The sequence below is a fragment of the Ranitomeya imitator genome, chromosome 2 (assembly GCF_032444005.1).
Source record: "Ranitomeya imitator isolate aRanImi1 chromosome 2, aRanImi1.pri, whole genome shotgun sequence".
In the NCBI taxonomy this organism is placed as follows: domain Eukaryota; kingdom Metazoa; phylum Chordata; class Amphibia; order Anura; family Dendrobatidae; genus Ranitomeya; species Ranitomeya imitator.
The window spans coordinates 651,263,011-651,276,745 of record NC_091283.1 but is presented as its reverse complement, the minus strand read 5'-3'; the positions used below and the strand labels follow the sequence as shown (position 1 = coordinate 651,276,745).

Below are 13,735 nucleotides of genomic sequence, written 5' to 3'. Positions count from 1 at the left end.
CATAAATACATTTCTTTATCTAAATAATAAATAGAGAACAATAAAAGTACACATATTTAGTATCGCCGCGTCCGTAACGACCCCACCTATAAAACTGTCCCGCTAGTTAACCCCATCAGTGAACGCGGTAAAAAAAAAAAAACAACGCTTTATCATACCGCCGAACAAAAAGTGGAATAACACGCGATCAAAAAGACGGATATAAATTACCATGGTACCGCTGAAAACGTCATCTTGTCCCGCAAAAAACGAGCCGCCATACAGCATCATCAGCAAAAAAATAAAAAAGTTATAGTCCTCAGAATAAAGCGATGCAAAATAATTATTTTTTCTATAAAATAGTTTTTATCTTATAAAAGCGCCCAAACATAAAAATGATATAAATGAGGTACCGCTGTAATCGTACTGACCCGAAAAATAAAACTGCTTTATCAATTTTACCAAACGTGGAACGGTATAAACGCCACCCCACCCCCCACTCCCCCCCCCCCCCCCCCCCAAAAAAAAAAAAAAGAAATTCATGAATAGCCGGTTTTTGGTCATTCTGCCTCACAAAAATCGGAATAAAAAACGATCAAAATACGTCATGTGCCCGAAAATATTACCAATGAAAACGTCAACTCGTCCCGCAAAAAACAAGACCTCACATGACTCTGTGGACTCAAATATGGAAAAATTATAGCTCTCAAAATGTGGTAACGCAAAAAATATTTTTTGCAATAGAAAGCGTCTTTTAGTGTGTGACGGCTGCCAGTCATAAAAATCCGCTAAAAAAAATGCTATAAATAGTAATCAAACCCCCTTCATCACCCCCTTAGTTAGGGAAAAGTAATAAAATTAAAAAAAAAAAATTATTTATTTCTATTTTCCCATTAGGGTTAGGGCTTAGGTTGGGGTTAGGGTTCAGTTAGAATTGGGGGTTTCCACTGTTTAGGCACATCAGGGGCTCTCCAAACGCGACATGGCGTCCGATCTCAATTGCAGCCAATTCTGCGTTGAAAAAGGAAAACAGTGCTCCTTCCCTTCCGAGCTCTCCCGTGCTCCCAAACAGGGGTTTACCCCAACATATGGGGTATCCGCGTACTCAGGACAAATTGGACAACAACTTTTGGGGTCCAATTTCTCTTGTTACCCTTGGGAAAATAAAAATTTGGGGGGCTAAAAACATTTTTGTGGGAATAAAATTATTTTTTATTTTCACGGCTCTGCGTTATAAACTTTAGTGAAACACTTGGGGGTTCAAAGTTCTCAAAACACATCTAGATAAGTTCCTTGGGGGGTCTAGTTTCTAATATGGGGTCACTTGTTGGGGGTTTCTACTGTTTAGGTACATTAGGGGCTCTGCAAACACAATGTGAAGTCTGCAGACCAATCCACCTAAGTCTGCATTCCAAATCGCGCTCCTTCAATTCCGAGCTCTGCCATGCGCCCAAACGGTGGTTCCTCCCCACATATGGGGTATCAGCATACTCAGGACAAATTGGACAACAACTTTTGGGGTCCAATTTCTTCTCTTACCCTTGGGAAAATAAAAATTGGGGGCAAAAAGATCATTTTTGTGAAAAAATATGATTTTTTTCAAAGTGCTCACCACACATCAAGATAAGTTCCTTAGGGGGTCTACTTTCCAAAATGGTGTCACTTGTGGGGGATTTCAATGTTTAGGCACATCAGTGGCTCTCCAAACGAAACATGGCGTCCCATCTCAATTCCAGTCAATTTTGCATTGAAAAGTCAAATGGCGCTCCTTCCCTTCCGAGCTCTGTCATGCGCCCAAACAGTGGTCTACCCCCACATATGGGGTATCGGCGTACTCGGGACAAATTGGACAACTTTTGGGGTCCATTTTCTCATGTTACTTTTGGTAAAATAAAAGAAATTGGAGCTGAAATAAATTTTGTGTGAAAAAAAAGTTAAATGTTCATTTTTATTTAAACATTCCAAAAATTCCTGTGAAACACCTGAAGGGTTAATAAACTTCTTGAATGTGGTTTTGAGCACCTTGAGCGGTGCAGTTTTTAGAATGGTGTCACACTTGGTTATTTTCTATCATATAGACCCCTCAAAATGACTTCAAATGAGATGTGGTCCCTAAAAAAAATGGTGTTGTAAAAATGAGAAATTGCTATTCATCTTTAAGGCTATGTGCACACGTTGTGGAATGGGGTGTGGAATTTTCTGCACAAAATCCGCATCTCCTGGCAGAAACCGCAGGTGCAGATTTGCCGCGGATTTTATGTGGATTTTGTGCGGTTTTTATGTGGAATTGATGCGGATTTTCTGCAGTTTTTACCGCTGCGGATTTCTATAATGGAAGGGTGGAGAAATGCTGCAGAGCCGCACAAAAGAAGTGACATGCTCCTTCTTTTAAATCCGCAGCTTTTCTGCGCTTATTTTTCCGCACCATCTGCACAGCTTTTTATTTTCACTATTGATTTACATTGTGCTGTAAATTACAGGGCGGATCTGCAGTGTTTCTACGTGGAAAAATTCGCTGCGGATCCGCACTAAATCCGCATCGTGTGCACATAGCCTAACGAAAAAAATATTGGGGTTACAAAATTGTGCTGATGTAAAGTAGACATGAGGGAAATGTTAATTATTAAGTATTTTATGTGACATATCTCTGTGATATAAAGGCATACAAATTCAAAGTTGGAAAATTGCGAAATTTTCAAAATTTTCACCAAATTTTCGTTTTTTTTCACAAATAAACACAAGTCTTATCGAATAAATTTTACCACTATCATGAAGTACAATATGTCACGAGAAAACAGTCTCAGAATCATCAGGATCCGTTGAAGCGTTCCAGAGTTCTAACCTCGTAAAGGGACAGTGGTCAGAATTGTAAAAATTGGCCTGGTCATTAACATGCAAACCACCCTTGGGGATAAAGGGGTTAAAGAGGAGCAGTCACCAGGGTAAAGTGGCCATATTTTATTCCCGCTGCTCTAGACAACATTTCTTTTTAGTCTTGGATAGCATAACACTAGAGATGGGTAAATTTATTGGAGTGACATTGAACTCTACCTGAAATTCGCAAAAGATCTGTATTCTTCACGCGAGTTCAGCAAAGTGGAGGCTAGCTGGCTGCCATTTTGCTGAGCTGTAGAGGGTCGACAAATGGTAAAAAAGAAAAACAACAACTGCTACCTCCTAATACTAATATCTAATGCATCACTCACCTCGCTGGAAGTACCCACTGCTCGCTATCCGATCCTCTTTACGCTGTCATGCGCCCCATTTCTGGCCTCTTCACCATAGGCCAGAACTTCTGGATGCGTCTAGATCTTGGAGGTCACTGCGCATCATCAAGTTGTTGTGGCGTCACAACGTTGTGACCTCCAAATCCTGGACATGCCCAGAAGTCCTGCCTATAGCAAAGAGTCAGAGATGCGGCAGGTGATGGTGGAAAGATGTCTGGACGGCAGTCAGTAAGTAGCAGGGTGGCTGGAAGGGTGAGCAATTAGGAGATTGCTAGTTAAAGAGAACCTGTCACCTGAATTTGGCTAAACCGGTTTTCGGTCATAAGGGCGGAGTTTTCAGGTGTTTGATTCACCCTTTCCTTACCCGCTGGCTGCATGCTGGCCGCAATATTGGATTGAAGTTCATTCTCTGTCCTCCATAGTACACGCCTGCGCAAATAACGCTCCTTCCTTAACCCCTTAGTGACAGAGCCAATTTGGTACTTAATGACCGGGCCAATTTTTGCAATTCTGACCACTGTCACTTTATGAGGTTATAACTCTGGAATGCTTCAACGGATCCCGCTGATTCTGAGATTGTTTTTTCGTGACATATTGTACTTCATGTTAGTGGTAACATTTCTTCGATATTACTTGCGATTATTTATGAAAAAACCGGAAATATGGCGAACATTTTTAAAATTTTGCAATTTTCAAACTTTGTATTTTTATGCCCTTAAATCAGAGAGATATGTCACGAAAAATAGTTAATAAATAACATTTCCCACATGTCTACTTTACATCAGCACAATTTTGGAAACAAAATTTTTTTTTTGTTAGGGAGTTATAAGGGTTAAAAGTTGACCAGCAATTTCTCATTTTTACAACACCATTTTTTTTTAGGGCCCACATCACATTTGAAGTCATTTTGAGGGGTCTATATGATAGAAAATAATGAAGTGTGACACCATTCTAAAAACTACACCCCTCAAGGTTCTCAAAACCACATTCAAGAAGTTTATTAACCCTTTACGTGCTTCACAGGAACTGAAACAATGTGGAAGGAAAAAATGAACATTTAACTTTTTTTTGCAAACATCTTAATTCAGAACCATTTTTTTTATTTTCACAAGTGTAAAAACAGAAATGTAACCATAAATTTTGTTATGCAATTTCTCCTGAATACGCCAATACCCCATATGTGGGGGTAAACCACTGTTAGGGCGCACCGCAGAACTTAGAAGTGAAGGAGCGCCGTTTGACTTTTTCAATGCAGAATTGGCTGGAATTGAGATCGGACGCCATGTCACGTTTAGAGAGCCCCTGATGTGCCTAAACAGTGGAAACTCCCCACAAGTGACACCATTTTGGAAACTAGACCCCTTAAGGAACTTATCTAGATGTGTGGCGAGCACTTTGAACCCCCATGTGCTTCACAGAAGTTTATAACGTAGAGCCGTGAAAAAAAAAATAGCATTTTTTCTACAAAAATGATCTTTTTGCCGACAAATTTTTATTTTCACAAGGGTAACAGGAGAAATTAGACCACTACAGTTGTTGTGCAATTTCTCCTGAGTACATCGATACCCAATATGTGGGGGTAAACCACTGTTTGGGCGCACCGCAGAGCTTGGAAGAGAAAGAGTGCCGTTTTACTTTTTCAATGTAGAATTGGCTGGAATTGAGATCGGACGCCATGTCGCGTTTGGAAAGCCCCTGATGTGCCTAAACAGTAGAAATCCCCCACAAGTGACCCCATTTTGGAAACTAGACCCCCCATGGAACTTATCTAGATGTGTGGTGAGAACCTTGAATGCCCAAGTGCTTCACAGAAGTTTATAATGCAGAGCCGTGAAAATAAAAAATATTTTTTTTTTCCACAAAAAAGATTTTTTAGCCCCCAAGTTTTTATTTTCACAAGGGTAACAAGAGAAATTGGACCCCAAAAGTTGTTGTCCAATTTGTCCTGAGTATGCTGGTACCCCATATGTGGGGGTAAACCACTGTTTGGGCGCACGGCAGAGCTCGAAAGGAAGGAGCGCCGTTTTGGAATGCAGACTTTGATAGAATGGTCTGCGGGTATTATGTTGCGTTTGCAGAGCCCCTGATGTACCTAACCAGTAGAAACCCTCCACAAGTGACCCCATTTTGGAAACTAGACCCCCCAAGGAACTTATCTAGATGTTTGGTGAGAACTTTGAGTGCCCAAGTGCTTCACAGAAGTTTAGAATGCAGAGTCGTGAAAATAAAAAATATTTTTTTTTCCACAAAAAAGATATTGTAGCCCCCAAGTTTTTATTTTCACAAGGGTAACAGGAGAAATTGGACTGCAATAGTTGTTGTCCAATTTATCCCGAGTACGCTGATGCGCCATATGTGGGGGTAAACCACTGTTTGGGCGCACGGCAGAGCTCGGAAGGGAAGGAGCGCCTTTTTGGAATGCAGACTTTGAGAGAATGGTCTGTGGGCATTATGTTGCGATTGCAGAGCCCCTGATGTGTCATGATTCCAATGGCAGGGAATCACAAAAGGACAAGCACCAACGAGCTCTAGGGTGATGGAACCTGAGCTGACCGCGACCCTAAACCTGAACACACAAATAACAATAGCCGGGGAACGTGCCTACGTTGATCCTAGACGTCTCGCACCAGCCGAAGATCTAACTTCCCCTATTAGAAGAAACACAGACCTCTCTTGCCTCCAGAGAAATACCCCACAGAAATAGCAGCCCCCCACATATAATGACGGTGAAATGAGAGGAAGGCACATACACAGTATGAAAACAGATTCAGCAAAATGAGGCCCGCTAAAACTAGATAGCAGAGGATACAAAAGTAAACTGCGCGGTCAGCAAAAAACCCTTCAAAAAAACCATCCTGTAATTACTTGAACTCATGTTCCAACTCATGGAACATGAGGAGCAATTACAGCCCACTAGAGCAACCAGCAGCAAAGAAACAATTATATGCAAGCTGGACAAGACAAAAATAAAGCAAAACGTGGAACAAGAAAATCAAAAACTTAGCTTGTCCTGAAGATTACTGTAGCCAGAAGCTGAGGTAACAAAACACTCTGATAACCTTGATAGCCGGCGGGGAAATGACAAGAAAGCCCGGTTAAATAGGAAACTCCCAAATCCTAATAGAACAGGTGGACACCAGAGACAGCAGAACACAAATCACCCAGTACCATCAGTAACCACCAGAGGGAGCCCAAAAACAGAACTCACAACAGTACCCCCCCCTTGAGGAGGGGTCACCGAACCCTCACGAGAACCACCAGGGCGACCAGGATGAGCCCTATGAAAAGCGCGGACCAAATCATCAGCATGAACATCAGAGGCAACCACCCAAGAATTATCCTCCTGACCATAACCCTTCCACTTGACCAAATATTGGAGTTTCCGTCTGGAAACACGAGAATCCAAGATCTTCTCCACAACATACTCCAATTCTCCCTCCACCAGCTCCGGAGCAGGAGGCTCAAGCGAAGGAACAACAGGTACCTCATACCTCCGCAACAACGACCGATGGAACACATTATGAATAGCAAACGATGCCGGGAGCTCCAAACGAAACGACACAGGGTTAAGAATTTCCAAGATCCTATAAGGACCGATGAACCGAGGCTTGAACTTAGGAGAAGAGACCTTCATAGGAACAAAACGAGAAGACAACCACACCAAGTCCCCAACACGAAGTCGAGGACCCTCGCGGCGACAGCGATTAGCAAACTGCTGAGCCTTCTCCTGGGACAACTTCAAATTGTCCACCACATGACTCCAAATCCGATGCAACCCATCCACCACCATGTCCACTCCAGGACAATCAGAAGGCTCCACCTGACCAGAGGAAAAACGAGGATGAAACCCCGAATTACAAAAGAAAGGAGAAACCAAGGTAGCAGAACTAGCCCGATTATTAAGGGCAAACTCGGCCAGCGGCAAAAAGGTAACCCAGTCATCCTGATCAGCAGAAACAAAACACCTCAAATAAGTTTCCAAGGTCTGATTAGTTCGCTCCGTCTGGCCATTCGTCTGAGGATGGAATGCAGACGAAAAGGACAAATCAATGCCCATCTTAGCACAGAACGTCCGCCAAAATCTAGACACAAACTGGGATCCCCTGTCAGAAACGATGTTCTCCGGAATCCCATGCAAACGAACCACGTTTTGGAAAAACAGAGGGACCAACTCAGAGGAGGAAGGCAACTTAGGCAAGGGTACAAGATGAACCATTTTAGAAAAGCGGTCACACACAACCCAGATGACAGACATTTTTTGAGAGACAGGGAGATCCGAAATAAAGTCCATGGAAATGTGCGTCCAAGGCCTCTTCGGGATAGGCAAAGGTGACAACAATCCACTGGCTCGAGAACAGCAAGGCTTAGCCCGAGCACAAACCTCACAAGACTGCACAAAAGAACGCACATCCCTCGACAAGGAAGGCCACCAAAAAGACCTGGCCACCAAGTCTCTAGTACCAAATATTCCAGGATGACCTGCCAACGCAGAAGAATGGACCTCGGAGATGACTCTACTGGTCCAACTATCCGGAACAAACAGTCTCTCAGGCGGACAACGATCAGGTTTACCCGCCTGAAACTCCTGCAAAGCACGTCGCAAGTCTGGGAAGACGGCCGACAAAATCACCCCATCCCTAAGGATACCAGTGGGCTCAGAATTTCCAGGGGAGTCAGGCACAAAACTCCTAGAAAGAGCATCCGCCTTCACATTCTTTGAACCTGGCAGGTACGAAACCACAAAATTGAAACAAGAGAAAAACAGTGACCAACGAGCCTGTCTAGGATTCAGACGCCTGGCAGACTCAAGGTAAATCAGATTTTTGTGATCAGTCAAGACCACCACACGATGTCTAGCACCCTCCAGCCAATGACGCCACTCCTCAAATGCCCACTTCATGGCCAAAAGTTCCCGATTACCCACATCATAATTCCGCTCAGCGGGTGAAAATTTTCTAGAAAAGAACGCACATGGCTTCATCACCGAGCAATCGGAGCTTCTCTGTGACAAAACCGCCCCCGCTCCAATCTCGGAAGCATCAACCTCAACTTGGAAAGGAAGCGAAACATCAGGCTGACTCAACACAGGAGCAGAAGAAAACCGGCGTTTAAGTTCCTGAAAGGCCTCCACAGCCGCAGGAGACCAATCAGCAACATCAGCATCCTTCTTAGTCAAATCCGTCAAAGGCTTAACAACACTAGAAAAATTAGTTATAAAACGACGATAGAAATTAGCAAAGCCCAAGAACTTCTGCAGACTCTTAAGAGATGCAGGCTGCGTCCAGTCACAAATAGCCCGAACCTTGACGGGATCCATCTCAATAGTAGAAGGGGAAAAAATATACCCCAAGAAATTAATCTTCTGGACTCCAAAGAGACACTTTGAGCCCTTTACAAACAAGGAATTAGCCCGCAGGACCTGAAACACCTTCCTGACCTGCTGAACATGAGACTCCCAGTCATCAGAAAAAACCAAAATATCATCCAAATACACAATCATAAATTTATCCAGATATTCACGGAAAATATCGTGCATAAAGGACTGGAAGACTGAAGGAGCATTAGAAAGTCCGAAAGGCATTACCAAATACTCAAAATGGCCCTCAGGCGTATTAAATGCGGTTTTCCACTCATCACCCTGCTTTATTCGTATAAGATTATACGCACCCCAAAGATCAATCTTAGTGAACCATTTAGCCCCCTTAATGCGAGCAAACAAATCAGTCAACAAAGGCAAAGGATACTGATATTTTACGGTAATCTTATTCAAAAGACGATAATCTATACAAGGCCTCAAGGACCCATCTTTTTTGGCCACGAAAAAAAAACCTGCTCCCAAAGGGGACGAAGATGGACGGATATGTCCCTTTTCCAAGGACTCCTTAACATAATCCCGCATAGCAGTATGCTCTGGCACTGACAGATTGAACAAACGACCTTTAGGAAATTTACTACCAGGAATTAAATCTGTAGCACAATCGCAATCCCTGTGAGGAGGAAGCGAACTGAGCTTAGGCTCCTCAAAAACATCCCGATAATCAGACAAAAATACAGGAACCTCAGAAGGAGTAGATGAAGCGATAGAAATCGGAGGTGCATCATCATGAACCCCCTGACATCCCCAGCTTAACACAGACATTGTTTTCCAGTCAAGGACTGGATTATGAGTTTGTAACCATGGCAGACCAAGTACTAGAACATCATGTAAATTATACAATACCAGGAAGCGAATCACCTCCTGATGAACGGGAGTCATACGCATGGTCACTTGTGTCCAGTACTGAGGTTTATTCATAGCTAAAGGTGTAGAGTCAATTCCCTTCAAAGGAATAGGGACTTCCAGAGGCTCAAGACTAAACTCACATCGCTTGGCAAATGACCAATCCATAAGACTCAGGGCAGCGCCTGAATCTACATAGGCATCGACGGAAATGGATGATAATGAGCAAATCAGAGTCACAGACAGAATGAACTTAGACTGTAACGTACTAATGGCAACAGACTTATCAACCTTTTTTGTGCGTTCAGAGCATGCTGATATAACATGAGCTGAATCACCACAATAAAAGCACAACCCATTTTTCCGCCTATAGTTTTGCCGTTCACTTCTAGACTGAACTCTATCACATTGCATTGTCTCAAGTGCCTGTTCAGAAGACACCGCCAAATGGTGCACAGGTTTGCGCTCCCGTAAACGCCGATCAATCTGAATAGCCATAGTCATAGACTCATTCAGACCCGTAGGCGCAGGGAACCCCACCATAACATCTTTAATGGCCTCAGAAAGGCCATCTCTGAACTTTGCAGCCAGGGCGCACTCATTCCACTGAGTAAGCACTGACCATTTCCGAAATTTTTGACAATATATTTCTGCTTCATCTTGCCCCTGAGAGAGAGCTAATAAAGCTTTTTCAGCCTGAATCTCCTGGTTAGGTTCCTCATAGAGCAAACCCAATGCCAGAAAAAACGCATCCACATTAAGCAACGCAGGATCCCCTGGTGCCAATGCAAATGCCCAATTTTGAGGGTCACCCCGCAGGAAAGATATAATAATCTTAACCTGCTGAGCAGGGTCTCCAGAAGAGCGAGATTTCAAAGAAAGAAACAGCTTGCAATTGTTCCTAAAATTCAGAAAACTAGATCTATCTCCAGCAAAGTACTCTGGAATAGGAATTCTAGGTTCAGACATAGGAGCATGTACAACAAAATCTTGTATATTTTGAACCTTAGCAGCAAGATTATTCAAGCTGGAAGCTAAACTCTGGACGTCCATGATAAACAGCTAAGGTCAGAGCCATTCAAGGATTAAGAGGAGGAAAAAAAAAAAATCAGCCAGGCTGCAATTAAGGCTAGGCAGCAACCTGAGGAGATAAAAAAAAAAAAAAAAAACTTCCTCAGACTACTTTTCCTCCTACTTCAGCCCAAACATTTTGGCCGGCTATACTGTCATGATTCCAATGGCAGGGAATCACAAAAGGACAAGCACCAACGAGCTCTAGGGTGATGGAACCTGTGCTGACCGCGACCCTAAACCTGAACACACAAATAACAATAGCCGGGGAACGTGCCTACGTTGATCCTAGACGTCTCACACCAGCCGAAGATCTAACTTCCCCTATTAGAAGAAACACAGACCTCTCTTGCCTCCAGAGAAATACCCCACAGAAATAGCAGCCCCCCACATATAATGACGGTGAAATGAGAGGAAGGCACATACACAGTATGAAAACAGATTCAGCAAAATGAGGCCCGCTAAAACTAGATAGCAGAGGATACAAAAGTAAACTGCGCGGTCAGCAAAAAACCCTTCAAAAAAACCATCCTGTAATTACTTGAACTCATGTTCCAACTCATGGAACATGAGGAGCAATTACAGCCGACTAGAGCAACCAGCAGCAAAGAAACAATTATATGCAAGCTGGACAAGACAAAAATAAAGCAAAACGTGGAACAAGAAAATCAAAAACTTAGCTTGTCCTGAAGATTACTGTAGCCAGAAGCTGAGGTAACAAAACACTCTGATAACCTTGATAGCCGGCGGGGAAATGACAAGAAAGCCCGGTTAAATAGGAAACTCCCAAATCCTAATAGAACAGGTGGACACCAGAGACAGCAGAACACAAATCACCCAGTACCATCAGTAACCACCAGAGGGAGCCCAAAAACAGAACTCACAACACTGATGTACCTAAACTGTAGTAACCCCCCACAAGTGACCCCATTTTGGAAACTAGACCCCCCAAGGAACTTATCTAGATGTGTGGTGAGAACTTTGAATGCCCAAGTGCTTCACAGAAGTTTAGAATTCAGAGTCGTGAAAATAAAAAATATTTTTTTTTTCCACAAAAAAGATATTGTAGCCCCCAAGTTTTTATTTTCACAAGGGTAACAGGAGAAATTGGACTGCAATAGTTGTTGTCCAATTTATCCCGAGTACGCTGATGCGCCATATGTGGGGGTAAACCACTGTTTGGGCGCACGGCAGAGCTCGGAAGGGAAGGAGCGCCTTTTTGGAATGCAGACTTTGATAGAATGGTCTGTGGGCATTATGTTGCGATTGCAGAGCCCCTGATGTACCTAAACTGTAGTAACCCCCCACAAGTGACCCCATTTTGGAAACTAGACCCCCCAAGGAACTTATCTAGATGTGTGGTGAGGACTTTGAATGCCAAAGTGCTTCACAGAAGTTTAGAATGCAGAGTCGTGAAAATAAAAAATATTTTTTTTTTTCACAAAAAAGATATTGTAGCCCCCAAGTTTTTATTTTCACAAGGGTAACAGGAGAAATTGGACTGCAATAGTTGTTGTCCAATTTATCCCGAGTACGCTGATGTGCCATATGTGGGGGTAAACCACTGTTTGGGCGCACGGCAGAGCTCGGAAGGGAAGGAGCGCCTTTTTGGAATGCAGACTTTGATAGAATGGTCTGTGGGCATTATGTTGCGATTGCAGAGCCCCTGATGTACCTAAACTGTAGTAACCCCCCACAAGTGACCCCATTTTGGAAACTAGACCCCCCAAGGAACTTATCTAGATGTGTGGTGAGAACTTTGAATGCCCAAGTGCTTCACAGAAGTTTAGAATGCAGATTCGTGAAAATAAAAAATATTTTTTTTTTCACAAAAACGATTTTGTAGCCCCCAAGTTTTTATTTTCACAAGGGTAACAGGAGAAATTGGACCCTCATAAGTTGTTGTCCAATTTATCCCGAGTACGCTGATGCCCCATATGTGGGGGTAACCCACTGTTTGGGCGCACGGCAGAGCTCAGAAGGGAGGGAGCACCATTTGACTTTTTGAGCGCAAAATTGGCTGTCGTGTTTGGAGACCCCCTGATGTACCTAAACAGTGGAAACCCCCCAATTCTAGCTCCAACCCTAACCCCAACACACCCCTAACCCTAATCCCAACCTGATCCATAATCCTAATCACTAACCCTAACCATAATCACAACCCTTACCCCAAAACAACCCTAATGTCAACCCTAACCATAACCCTAATCAAAACCCTAAATCCAACACACCCCTAATCCTAATCTCAACCCTAACCTCAAACCTAACCCTAATCCCAATACACCCCTAATCACAACCCTAACCTTAACCCTAATCCCAAACCTAACCCTAATCCCAAGCGTAACCCTAATGCCAACCCTAACCCTAATACCAACCCTAATCCAAACCCTAGCCCTAATCCCAGCTCTAACCGTAACTTTAACCCCAACCCTAGCCCTAACTTTAGCCCCAACCCTAACCCTAGCCCTAAGGCTACTTTCACACTTGCGTCGTTTGGCATTCCGTCGCAATCCGTCGTTTTGGACAAGAAACGGATCCTGCAAATGTGCCCGCAGGATGCGTTTTTTGCCCATAGACTTGTATTGCCGACGGATCGTGACGGATGGCCACACGTCGCATCCGTCGTGCACTGGATCAGTTGTGTTTTGGCGGAGCGTCGGCACAAAAAAACGTTTTTTTGTACGTCGCATCCGCCATTTCTGACCGCGCATGCGTGGCCGTAACTCCGCCTCCTCCTCCCCAGGACATAGATTGGGCAGCGGATGCATTGAAAAACTACAGCTGCTGCCCACGTTGTGCACAATTTTCACAACGTGCGTCGGTATGTCGGGCCGACGCATTGCGACGGCCCCGTACCGACGTAAGTGTGAAAGAAGCCTAACCCTAAATTTAGCCCCAACCCTAACCCTAAATTTAGCCCCAACCCTAACCCTAAATTTAGCCCCAACCCTAGCCCTAACCCTACCCCTAGCCCTAACCCTAACCCTAACCCTACCCCTAACCCTACCCCTAACTCTACCCCTAACCCTACCCCTAACCCTACCCCTAACCCTACCCCAAACCCTAATTTTAGCCCCAACTGCTGTTCTCCTGCCGGCCGGCAGATGGAGACAGATGGCGGGCGCACTGGGCATGCGTCCGCCATGTTCTTCTGCCGGCGGCCAGGTGGAGCAGCAAGAGTATCCAGGGACCTAGGTGAGTATGCTAGGGTCCCCGAATCCCCCTATTTCTCTGTCCT

General features: G+C 44.0%; 1 protein-coding gene across 2 annotated transcripts in view; it reads left to right on the top strand.

Moving 5' to 3' along the window:
• Positions 1 to 13,735, top strand: part of LOC138667074 (zinc finger protein ZFP2-like) — a 163,267-nt gene that overhangs the window by 61,146 nt on the left and 88,386 nt on the right. The gene's annotated exons all lie outside the window — the stretch shown is intronic.